Source organism: Schistocerca piceifrons, chromosome 1 (assembly GCF_021461385.2).
Source record: "Schistocerca piceifrons isolate TAMUIC-IGC-003096 chromosome 1, iqSchPice1.1, whole genome shotgun sequence".
Classification (NCBI taxonomy): domain Eukaryota; kingdom Metazoa; phylum Arthropoda; class Insecta; order Orthoptera; family Acrididae; genus Schistocerca; species Schistocerca piceifrons.
In genome coordinates, this window is record NC_060138.1 from 377,381,760 (window position 1) to 377,394,259 (window position 12,500).

Genomic DNA, 12,500 nt, shown 5'->3' on the forward strand with positions numbered 1-12,500 from the left:
TCTCTCCAACAGATGCACGCCAAGACCGTAACGAGGCTCTCAAGCTGCATGCGCCTCGAGGTGGCCACTGCCAAAGCTGACATTTGCCGAGGAGCCGCCTCGTAAGACGACCTCCCTGGGGTCTTAACGCGATGCACACCGCAAGCCGTCACGTGGCACTCCCTCCTATTTGGCACGGCTCCCCTGTCGTTCTTTCGAAAGGTCGCCTTCCTGAAGTTGAGGTGTTGTGCGACGTACGCATATATCGCCGCGTAAATATCAGCGCAGATACGCTGGGAAGAGCGTGTTCTCTGGGAAAAGATCTGCCATTTCTTTATATATCGTCTCTGCTGATGAGTCAAAGTTACACTTCGTAAGTACCGTAAGCAGTCGCTGTGACATATCGAGGTGGTTCAAGGCGTGCCTAATGCTCTTTCAAACCAGCCTTGAATTGCCGAGAGCTTCACAGTGACAATGAGTGTAATTCGGTGTTCTTTAATGCAACCAGCATAGTGCATAAGCAGCTAAATAGGAGAAATGACAAAGTAAAGGATATGAAAAAGAAAATACCGGTAACTCTGGACTGAGTGAAACGTTTCGCATTGTCAAAGAGGGAAATTTAGGAAATATTCGCAACTGTTTAATATGAAGGCAGTATTAGTACGGTTAACATTATTCTCGTGTAGAAAAAAAAGCATGACTCCTTTTCACAGGTGCTTCAAAAGCTAGCAGTTTGAATTGTAGTTTCATTAGTGAGGATCACCTAAATCATTACCAGCTCATAATTATTAAAAATTAAAAGACAGAGGAACAGCGAATATTTATTCGCATATTGCTTAGAATTTTGAAGTATATCACTAAATCAACCACTCCTGAAAGCTCGAACTCCTGTGTATAATATAGCTCCAAACGACTGATCACTTAACAGCCGAGTTAGAGCAATATCTGACGACAAATATGTGAGCGAGAAAAGTATAGAAATTGTTTGAAACTATGTAATTGCATTGGCTTCCGCGACCAGAGTCAGTCGACATAAAATTTTTCTGGTTATAGTACCGCGTCATACTGTAAAAAACTACTGCTGGAGATAACCAGCGTTTCGGCCACTGTTGCAGCTGCCTTCTTCTGGGTCTACTGGTGCGTTCTAGCTATGCAGTATCCCTAAAATTTCGTTATTACTGTTCACTGCACATGCCATTACGTCATAATTTTAAAAAGATGGTTAATTTCAATGGTCACTTACGAAAGTGGCTGTCTTCTATAGCGGTCGCAGGATCCATGACGTGCTAGCCTCCGCTAAGGACAAGGTGGATGCATTACATACTGCAGGAGTGTTCAAGGTGGAATTCGAATGGTTCAAATGGCTCTGAGCACTAGAGGACTTAACATCTGAGGTCATCAGTTCCCTAGAACTTAGGACTACTTAAACCTAACTAACCTAAGGACATCACACACATCCATGCCAGAGGCAGGATTCGAACCTGCGACCATAGCAGTCGCGCGGGAATACGAATGTGGAGAGGCATACATCGGCGAGACTGGCAGGCCAATAGCAACGCGCATTCGGTATCACGAGCGCTATATTCTTCTAGGGCAACATAACAAATCTGCAGTGGCAGAACATCAGCAAAATTGAGGAAAAGAAATAAAATTCAGCGAAGCTTGTGTGTTGGCCAAGCAGCCAGATGTGACGAAACGCAAAATCGGAAGGACCATCGAAAATACTTAAAATTTCTAAAAACATGAATAGAGAGGACGAACTCAGGCTTGCCCCATCTTGGCTGCCAGCAATCAGTGCCCAAGAGACCGCACTGTCAACACTAGGCGTGAGTACTGCCGGCGACTAATTGCCACCGCCTGGCCGATGTCCAGCACTTGGGAAACTGGAGCCAACTTCTCATTCGTCGGTGACCACCTATCATGGCACGTAATACAAGCGCCAATAGACAACAGAGCTTACGCTCTGCCTCCACCGCAGTAACCTATTAAAATATAGTTCCCTCTCCTTCCTTAAGTGACCACTGAAATGAGCTATCTTATTAAAATTATGACGTAATGGCATGAGCAGTGAACAGTAGTAACAAAATATAAGGGACACTGCATAGGTAGACCTCATGAGTATACACAGCAGTAGGCCTCTGCAACCGTGGCCGAAACGTTGGTTTTCTCCAGCAGTAGTTTTATACAATATGATGCGGTACCACACCCAGAAAACTTTTATGTCGTTTTAAATTATGTTTAAAGTTTGCTGCAGGTCACTAAATGCTATCATTATCAAACACTGAATGACTATAGTCTGGGTAATTTGCACTCCGTCTCAAGTAAAAGCTAGTTTTTGACGATTCTCAATGTCTATGACGTCAGATCATCTGACCTGCAGGAAGCACAATGATATTACACGAAGAACATATCAGAGCATGGAAATAGGTGACAAGCCACTGAATTTCTGCAGAACATATAAGAGAAATGCATCAAAAGCCTGCTATAGGATAGAAAGACACGAAAATACTTAGAACAAATAATGAAAGACACCTGCTTTATTTTTTCAAGAAAATTATCACATGGACGAAGCAAAGGTAGAAAAGAAGCTACTATTAAATGACCAAGTTAATATAACTAATCACTCACTATTTACGCTAATTAATCATATAACAGACAAGTATCCCAACAGATCACAAGCACCATTTCTCTCCCACGTATAGAAACGGAAAAAATAGCTGTACACACACACACACACACACACACACACACACACTCACGCACGCACGCACGCCGCACGCATACACAAATATGCATAAACACAAAACTTATAGCCCACACATACAGCCAAACAAAATAAAATTGGGAGCAGGAAATAGGGAAGTTCACAACACCTACAAAAACGAATGACCCCTAAACACAGAAAATTTCAGTTAAAGTGCTATGTTTCGAAAACAAAGTGACCACAAGAAAAACTGAAAGCTTTCACTTTCCACATGAGAGAAATGTGCTTGGTTAACAGATAATGAATTAGACGCTGTTCTATAAGTACGTTAATTTTAGTATAAGAAACTTCCATGAAATGTTTTAAATGTATAAAGTTTATGTGACAACGAAAATACCATGTAATACTCTGCGACAATCAGTAAACATGTCGTGTTAAAATGGCGAAACTCAAATGGGTGCAAAAGTAAAATTTAATGTGCAGCATACAAAAGGTGTTTTTTCTCGTAAACTCTTGCAAATGATATAATTTTGCAAATAAATTTAGTGTTATATAGAGATACTGTCTGAGAAAGTGTTGCGAGTTGAGGTAGTGGTAAAAAAGTAATAAATTAAAACGTCATGCCTGTCGTTGAAATCTAAGAAGACACGTAGTTGTATTTCCTAATTTTTTTCAGTATCGACGACAAATTATCCATTGCGTAGAATAAATATATAGCGAAATCATAAGTTTCGGGACGAATGTTAGCAGGAAATAAAACGTGGCAGTACTTTATGGTTATTGTAGTGTCCAGTTAATTGGGATATGTCTGTTACAGATTTGAATAGCGTTGATCTTCATATCTTCCTTTAAACCACAATGACGAAATACGAAACGTAAAAAATTTTACATTTGTACTAATGTGTACTCGTTCGTTGACACTGCCAACGAAATGAGCATACGAGCGTAAATAATGTTGAATTCTTCTTCCTATGACTGTCAATTTCTGTAACTACGCTGTTTAACCACCATTAAGTGCGAAAGATGTGACGCTTTCGTTTTGGTAAGGGAAGAAACATTCCACAACAGAAAATTTACTTCATGTGGAGCCTAACTGGAGATAGCTCCTTAGGAGAGCTTAGAAAGTGTTTTTCGGCGACTACACGGAAGCTGTAATACACATATCAACCAAGAATAGTTTTGCATCACCACGGTTTCGAGAGATCCGGAACCTTTACAGAAAACTGGAATAGAGATCAACATAAACATCATTTCCGCCCTTTTCATTGGTCATGTAAACCACACATTGCATGTTGTACCACCATACAGAGACTGCTGTACACACCGGTACCTCTAATACCTAGTAGCACGTCCTCTTGCATTGATAAATGCCTGTATTCGTCGTGGCATACTATCCACAAGTTCATCAAGGTCCAGATTGTCCTACTCTTCAACGGCGATTTGGTGTAGATCGCTCAGAGTGGTTGGTGGGTCACGTTGTACATAAGCAGTCCTTTTCAATCTATCCCAGGCATGTTCGATAGGGTTAATGTCTGGAGAACATGCTGGACACTCTAGTCAAGCGATGTCGTTATCCTGAAGGAAGTCATTCACAAGATGTGCACGATGGGGGCGCGAATTGTCGTCCATGAAGAGGAATGCCTTGCCAATATGCTGCCGATATGGTCGGAGGATGGCATTCACATATCGTACAGCCGTTACGGCGCCTTCCATCACCACCAGCGGCGTTCGTCGGCCCCACACAATGCCAACCCAAAACAGCAGGGACCCTCCACCATCGGTAAAGAGAACATGATACCAATCCTGAGCGGTCCATTCGGCGTGTTGCTGGGTCCATCTGTATCGCGCTGCATGGTGTCGTGGTTACTAAGATGGGCCTCGCCGTGGACGTGGGGAGTGAATTTGGGCATCATGCAGCCTATTGTGCACAGTTTGAGTTGTAACACGACGTCCTGTAGCTGCACGAAAAGCATTATTCAACATGGTGGCGCTGTTGTCAGTGTTCCTCCGAGTCATAATCGGTAGGTAGCGGTCATCCACTGCAATAGTAGCCCTTGGGCGGCCTGAGCGAGGCATGTCATCGACAGTTCCTTTGTCTCTGTATCTCCTGCATGTCCGAACAACATCGCTTTCGTCCACTCCGAGACGCCAGGACACTTCCCTTGTTGAGAGTCCTTCCTGGCACAAAGTAACAATGCGGACACGATCGAACCGCAGTATTGACGGTCTAGGCATGGTTGAACTACATACAACAAGAGCCGCGTAGCTCCTTCCTGGTGGAATGACAAGAACTGATCGGCTATCGCACTTCCTCCGTCTAATGGGTGCTGCTCATGCATGGTTGTTTACATCTTTGGGCGGGTTTAGTGACATCTCTGAGCAATCAAAGGGACAGTGTCTATGTTACAATATTCACAGTCAACATCTACCTTTAGGAGTTCTGGGAACCGGATTGATACAAAAATTTTTTTGGTGTGTGTATATCCGTCTATTGTGGCAGCTACGGTGTGAATCCAAGGGAAAGCTCTCAAAAAATGTGTGTGAATTTCTAAGAGACCAAACTGCTGACGTTATCGGTCCCTAGACTTTCACACTACTTAAACTAACTTATGCTAAGAACAACACCCACACCTAGGCCCGAAGGAGGACTCGAACCTCCGGAGGGAGAAGCTGCGCAGTCCGTTACCTGGCGGCTCAAACCGCGTGGCAAGGCTCTCCCTGCATGATAGTTTCTCCCAGTAAGTACAGGTTATATTTATTCGACAGTGCAGTAGCCACATTGTACTTTTAACGTGTATTCATCAAGCTTAGGTTTCATACTTTGTCATTGGGCGATTGCATCCGATCATGTTGTCTGATGGTTAGCAAGCAATCAAATTAGGGCAGCATGTAACTTTGATTTTTATTTAATGTCAAAGCTTATGACTCTTGTTTCACATATAAAAAATGTGAATTGTTTAGCAAACTTGCACAGCGAGGAACTATCTCAGTGAATAGTAACACGCTGTTGGTGTCTTACACCACAGTAAGAAAATTTAATATAAGTGCAAAACACATACTGAGTTTGGCAATCACTTAATTTCGGATGTCATGCAGTTTTGTGTAGAATTCTAGATAGCGCCGTGAATGTTAGTCAATGTCTTATGAGTCAGTCATAGAGTTCAGTTACCATGCCAGTGTTCAGAAATTAGGTAATCATTAAAACACTGAAATAGCGTAGTGGATCAAAGTATTATTTCAGAATATTAATGGAGTAAATGATGACTAATTGAAACCCTCAGCTGTCGACAGGTGTTGTTGATATACCTCGATGTGGACAGTTGAAAACGTGTGCCCCAACCGTGACTCGAACCCGGGATCTCCTGCTGACATGGCAGACGCTCTATCCAACTGAGCCACCGAGGACACAGATGAATAGCGCGACTGCAGGGACTTATCCCTTGCACGCTTCCCGTGAGACTCACATTCACAACTGTCCACAATTCTACATATGTAATGTACCTTATAGACATTTGGATTGGCAAATGTCTATAAGGTACATTACATATGTAGAATTGTGGACAGTTGGGAATGTGAGTCTCACGGGAAGCGTGCAAGGGATAAGTCCCTGCAGTCGCGCTATTCATCTGTGTCCTCGGTGGCTCAGTTGGATAGAGCGTCTGCCATGTAAGCAGGGGCTCCCGGGTTCAAGTCCCGGTCGGGGCACACGTTTTCAACTGTCCACATCGAGGTATATCAACAACACCTGTCGACAGCTGAGGGTTTCAGTTAGTCATCATTTATTCCAGGGAAAAGCTGCGTGATCGTCAACAGTATTCTGTTCTTTCGAGAACAGTTACTGTCTTCACATATATCAATGGAGGATTTGTTCCTTAAATCACGTGCCCAATATGTCCTCCTTGATACGAGGACTGGTGTAGTAGGGTATAGTCAGGCTACAGAGGGCAATTTAGGAACCGCCTGAAGGAGGAGCTGGGACTCCAGTTTTTGCAAACCACTATACTGGCCTTCTATGGCACTCTTGCAAGACACAGTGGTCGGACGGCAACGAGTGGTCAGTGAGGCCTCCTACTATTATTGTTACTATGTATTGGTATTAAACATTGATTACAATCAAGGAAAAGGAAAGTACTAATGGTATTCAGTATCAGTAACCTGCAATTTTATGTGACCGTAAAGTGCTGCTTACACAAGGCCACGAAAGGAATTTGGCTAGATGCTATTACAATGAAAATAGAAAAATATGTAGTGCCAAAATGATCAATTTCATGTAAAGAGCTTTTTTTTTAATGCTTCAGCAAATTCTTTTATGAGTCTAATTTTTCTTGACGGTCTCAATGGAATATACAATAATATAAAATTCTGGTGTTAAATATTGGAATATTGTACGTTTGTTCCATAATGTATTATATCTCTGTCTATCCATATCTGGCAACTAGGACTGCACAGTACCCACGTCTGGCTCACGAGACAAGCAAACCCGTCCCTATTTTTTCACTAACGGATGTACAAGTGACTTGTAGGCAGCTTCTTTCGCAGATAAAGTTTCCCTTACCCTAATAATCAAGCTAAATCTTCCATTTTCTTTAACTACAATTGAGCTTCCCTTTTTTCTACGTTTTAGATCACAACAAAGGTGTTAAGTTCCCTGGATGGTGGTTAATTGACCCATGGTTAGAGAATATAACATTTTACGATTCGTGAGTTTAAATTTAACTCCAAATAGCTACTACTCTCAGACTTAAACTAATAATACACAGTGTTAGTCAATAAAATATACACAGGAAGCTCTAAAATAATTTTTCTACACTATTATGTCTTTTTCGGACAAGTTAAATCGTTTACGAACTAAAATCCAATGCCTATCGAATTTCGCCTGAGGAATGGAAAGTATGAAAAAAAAAAAACAGAAGTGTGAATATCCAGCAACGTTAACGGATCTCACTGGTTGCTGAAGTTAGAAAAAACAGAAGGGGAAATTGTCAAGGAGACAACAGATAGTTAGTTAGTTAGTTAGGTGGTTGCGTGTCCCATTGATTAATCGCACAGTACGGTAGCCGTTATGATGTGGAACGCGTCAAGTGCACAAGAAATGCACATATGGAACAAATTATATATATATATATATATATATATATATATATATATATATATATATATATTACAGAGCTAAAGATTAATATTTCTATTCTTTAACCCATTCCCTTAAATGGCACAAAATGCATATACTATATTTATAGATTTATTTAATCCTATTCAAGAATTCATCTATGGTGTAGACGATTTTGTTTTAAGGCCGTATAGCCCTCTCTCATCGTTTTGATAATTTTCTGGTCTTATACAGCGTAAGGTTATATTTATTCAAAAATTTCATATTCAGTTTTTAAATTAATCTATTATTTTGATGAAAGAGAGCTGCTTTACTAGTTGTCAATAGTTGATGAGATCTGATTAACTGTTGTACGAAATCAATATGCTGGTTTGCATACAGTTTACATTAGAAAAGAAATTATAACTGATATCTCCTATTGTTACACCATATTTGCAGTATGAATTATCAGGAAAGTATATTCCGTAAAAGTGGCTAGGGCATGATCCATGATTAAATCTCTGCGAATTACGGAACTCATATATATTTTATTTGCCGAAATTGTGAGGAACTAAGGCTTCGAAGAAATGTTTGGCTGTTTTCGTCCAAAATATTTCCCTTTATTGCATATCCATGATTGATATTCGTCTTCCTGTTGGCTCTTTTTTCTTCTTTATGATATATATTCACGTATTTTGATGATAATACGTGCCGGTTTGAGCGGCAGTCTTCGCCAAGTTATCGATATTTCTTTACATTTAATGTTAATGTGTCCCTTGATCCATATTAATTTTACCCTCTTGGCGATATTTTCATTTTCCTTGGTGATTTTCAAGATGTTCGTTGTGAGTGGATTAGTTACCTTGAGCAGGGGTGGTGTCTGCGTATCCTGGAGTAAGCATCTACAATCCTTTAAAATCAAAATGATTTTCACTGTGGGGTTCTGCAAGTGTTGATGTGGCTTCTGTAGAAGATCCAGAAATCTCACGGGGAAGTGAAATCATCTAGCTGTAATCTGTGCTTGGACATAGAAACACACTGCACAAGTTGCCATTACCCGTGGTGTTGGGTCAGTCACAAGGGGAGGTCACGACGTTGGGATCACAGATTTACTTCAAACTTCGTACAGTTTTTGTAGGCCATTAAAACAACACAATATTCAAGAAGTAAGGAACACTACTCCGGCAATTCCGAGAAAATTGCAGAAGAAGATTTACGACTGTGTTATGTAACTGATGCATCTGTGCGTTGGTACCAGACGTTAGAGTTCATGGGGGTCAAATGGTTAGCGTTCGAACGTCGGAAAACGAACGCATATGAAGTGACTGTTCGACTACAGCTCAGACTTAATTCTTAGTCTATATTTTTTTCGTCACTGGTCATATTATTTAATTTATGTGATGCTTGAGAAGTAAAATAATATAAAAAACAAAAGTTTTGGTGAATTTCGTGTTGTTTGACTACTTACTATTTTTAATTACATTTAGAACAAACGTACTTACAACTCTCGACAAATGAAGGAAGAAACGCGTAGAGTTCTCCTGAAAATATATGCGTGATTTGCGAAATCCCTTATACATGCAATCTAGTAAGGCATCCGGAACTCCTTAGCACGTCGACGCTTGGAGCTGGGGATACAGAAGCAAGTACCATTTGGGAGTTAATCTGCGTAGCGGTGAGACTTTGCTAATGTAGGAAGAACAAATAGTGTATGTGCAAATTTTTGAATGTCACAGAATTTACACTTGTACCATAAAAATGAAGTACGCTCGTTTAACAAAGCTCGAACGCTAACCACTTTTGTTATATATCTCATTTTGTTCGTTAATGATCTCTGTGTTTGGTCGGGGTGGACGTCAATATGACACCGGTTCAAGATCATCGTTAATCCAGTCACTCAGTTTTTTGGTACAGAGGGCGGCTAAACATCTGACGAAACACGCTGACGTACCGTGCCGGCATTGCTTGACCACCATGAATTCTAACTTTCAGCAGCTACGCGCAGATACATCAGTTTCGTAATAGACACACGTAAAACTTCTCTTGCGATTTTCTCGGAATTGTCAGAGTAGTATACATTACTACTTACACGTTAGATTGCTGTAATGGCCTACTAAAGGTGTACAAAGTCTGAAGAAAATCCACGATCCGGGCGTCGTGACCCCTTGTCAGTATATATCTCTAAATAAGGAAAAGTGGGGTAAGACAGAGTAGTGGGTTAAAACTGGTAACTTGTTTGTGACGTCACTACTTACGCCCTCTTATGGAGAGGTACTGAATACACACCACTAGCCAAGAAGAAAGAGCGACCATTTTAGCGTGTTGTTATTGTTCAGCTAACTGCGTCTGTGAAGGTAAATTTGTTTTACTGTAACAACTGATTAATATTCTTTTGTTTTTAAACTGCGTTTATTTCATAAGCGTTATCCATATAAAAACTCTATTTAGTCAGGAATATTAGATTATTAGTAAGTAGGAATTTGCTTGAAAAATAGCGTGCTTTTGTACTCCGTATATATTGTGTCAAGACGACGTTATGTCCTGCTGGAGATGCAATATGAATATCATTACCATGCACTCAGGGATACCACGTACGTTGCCCCACTGCATAATATGGAATCGCAAACAATTTTTTTTTCAGTGCCAAGTGTGCGGAGGACTTACATAGGAAGACAAACAATCAGACAATCATGGAACCAAGAGAGCATGGAAGGGGCAATGGACGAATTGTTATCGAGTAGGATAGGTTACCTTCGATGTTCCACGAAGTGCTTTAGAAGATCAAAAAAGGCTAGGATAAGCACTAATTTGTAAGAAAGCGGCAAATTAAAGGGCAACTAGGGCAGTACCATTTGCGTTTTCAGAGCAATAAGACAAATAATTTGTCGATCATATATTAATGCTTACTGGTTTAACTTTTAAACATTTCTCAAGATAAGCGCACGATCTTGCAACAAAAAATAATTTTAAGAATAAATTCAACGATGTAACGAAAATGGCTGGACCGACAGGTTGGATTCAACTGCGGAAAATTACTTTACTGGGTCGACGAAAGCTGCAGAGGAGCAGATAATGAGGATTGTTACTTTATATGTGAGTTTTGTGAATAATGTTGTCAGTTAAATCGTATGTCAATAAACTTTTCTGTTGGTTTTCCACTGAAACTATTGTTTTTCTATATTCCCATGAAGTTAGTATGGATATCCGCTCTTATCCCACTATTAATAAAATAATAAAACAATGGCTTTTCAGGAATAATGTATTTGTCCAAAAAACAGTGATTGTTTTTACTCAGACAATCTCTAGGTTAAATAGTTTAGCCCCAAAGTGTCTTGGAGTATTACCTACCAAATCTTACACCACTTTCTACTGCCCCAAGAAATTATCAGTAATGAGGCGTCTACTAATTGTTCTCCTTTGACGAATATTTTTGCTGGAAAGCAGAAAACATCGGCTGCTGAAGTTATTTCCTTGTACTGCTATCCAAGATGTGTTCGCATTCTTCGGTGATTACGTAAAATTTCCTTTAGTTTATGAAGCTTGTACATAACTCTGGTTTTTGGACGTGTTTATTTTCTGATCTTTCATTTCTCAATAAGACAATCTTTCGAGATTTTGTACTAATGGGTGGAAAATGCAGATTAATTAAACGCGACGAAAGTATAGCCGCGGTCATGCTGTAAGAAAGACAAGAATAAATAATATCACAGAGTCAGAAGTCGAAGCAGATTTCCTAGAGCAGATGCAGACACGACAGTTCCTTTGTGTTACGTATATTGTGCTGATTTCCGAGCAGCTTATTCAGTATCGGATACGTTTGTTCATAATCAGATATTCAGACAAGCTGGTTTCTCTCTCACAAAGCCGTTGTGACGTATTACAGAAGTAAAATATGAGTACAAGTTGAAGGAGACAAAGCGGTATTTTACTTTTGTTAATAAACAACGTCTAATACAAACTGCGGGAAGTATATCTGTTGAAAGAAGGAACACAGAGGTTTTCTCTTCGCGTGTGGATATTCGTGTTTGTCTCAGTTCAGTCCGGAAGATCATATGAATTCGAGAAGCGCCGCGTCCAGCCGTCCTGATTGAGGTTTTCCGTTCTTTCCCTAAATCGCTCTAGCCAAATGCGGGGAGGGTTCAAGCTCTACATTTGATATCGGTCATTATACAGTAACAAAACTAATCACTTACTTCGACTCGCATAGCATACGCCAGTTACCCCTACGTTCAGTTCACAAATGGACAAATTATAACTTCAGAAATTTAGTTCATCCGGATGTGTGAACTGATTCAAGAGACTTGCCACTTGACAGGCAGCGAAGTAGCTGCAAGTACACAAGACATGAAAGAAAAAGCTTTGTTTGCCTCGCCAGAAATTCAGGAAGCTATTTCATATTTATATATAACCTCTGTTATTATCTTTAAACGCGTAGGATTAAAACGCAACGCCGAATTGTACATCGCTGTAGATGTTAGCGGGATGTAGAAGATCAGCCAGTTTATCGGTAGCTCCGAAGTATCGATAGCATCAGATCGTTCGATTTCCAGAGAAATTATTTTCGAAAGTACGTATTTCATTGTGCATATTTTTCAAGGAACATAAAAAAACTACTTTATGGATTACTTATTTGTTGTAGTACTTGACTTGCACGATAAACAAAAATTAGTGCATAGTCCTCACCATTATAAGCCTCTAGACTTTTCCATTCATTATGGACTTCAAAAA

The 12,500-nt window shown here is 40.2% G+C and overlaps 1 non-coding gene across 1 annotated transcript; it reads left to right on the forward strand.

The window, feature by feature from the left end:
- Nucleotides 1–6,314: 6,314 nt before the first annotated feature.
- On the forward strand, nucleotides 6,315–6,388 carry Trnat-ugu. Its single transcript has one exon. It is a non-coding gene; the product is annotated as a tRNA-Thr (tRNA).
- The last annotated feature ends 6,112 nt before the right edge of the window (nucleotides 6,389–12,500 follow it).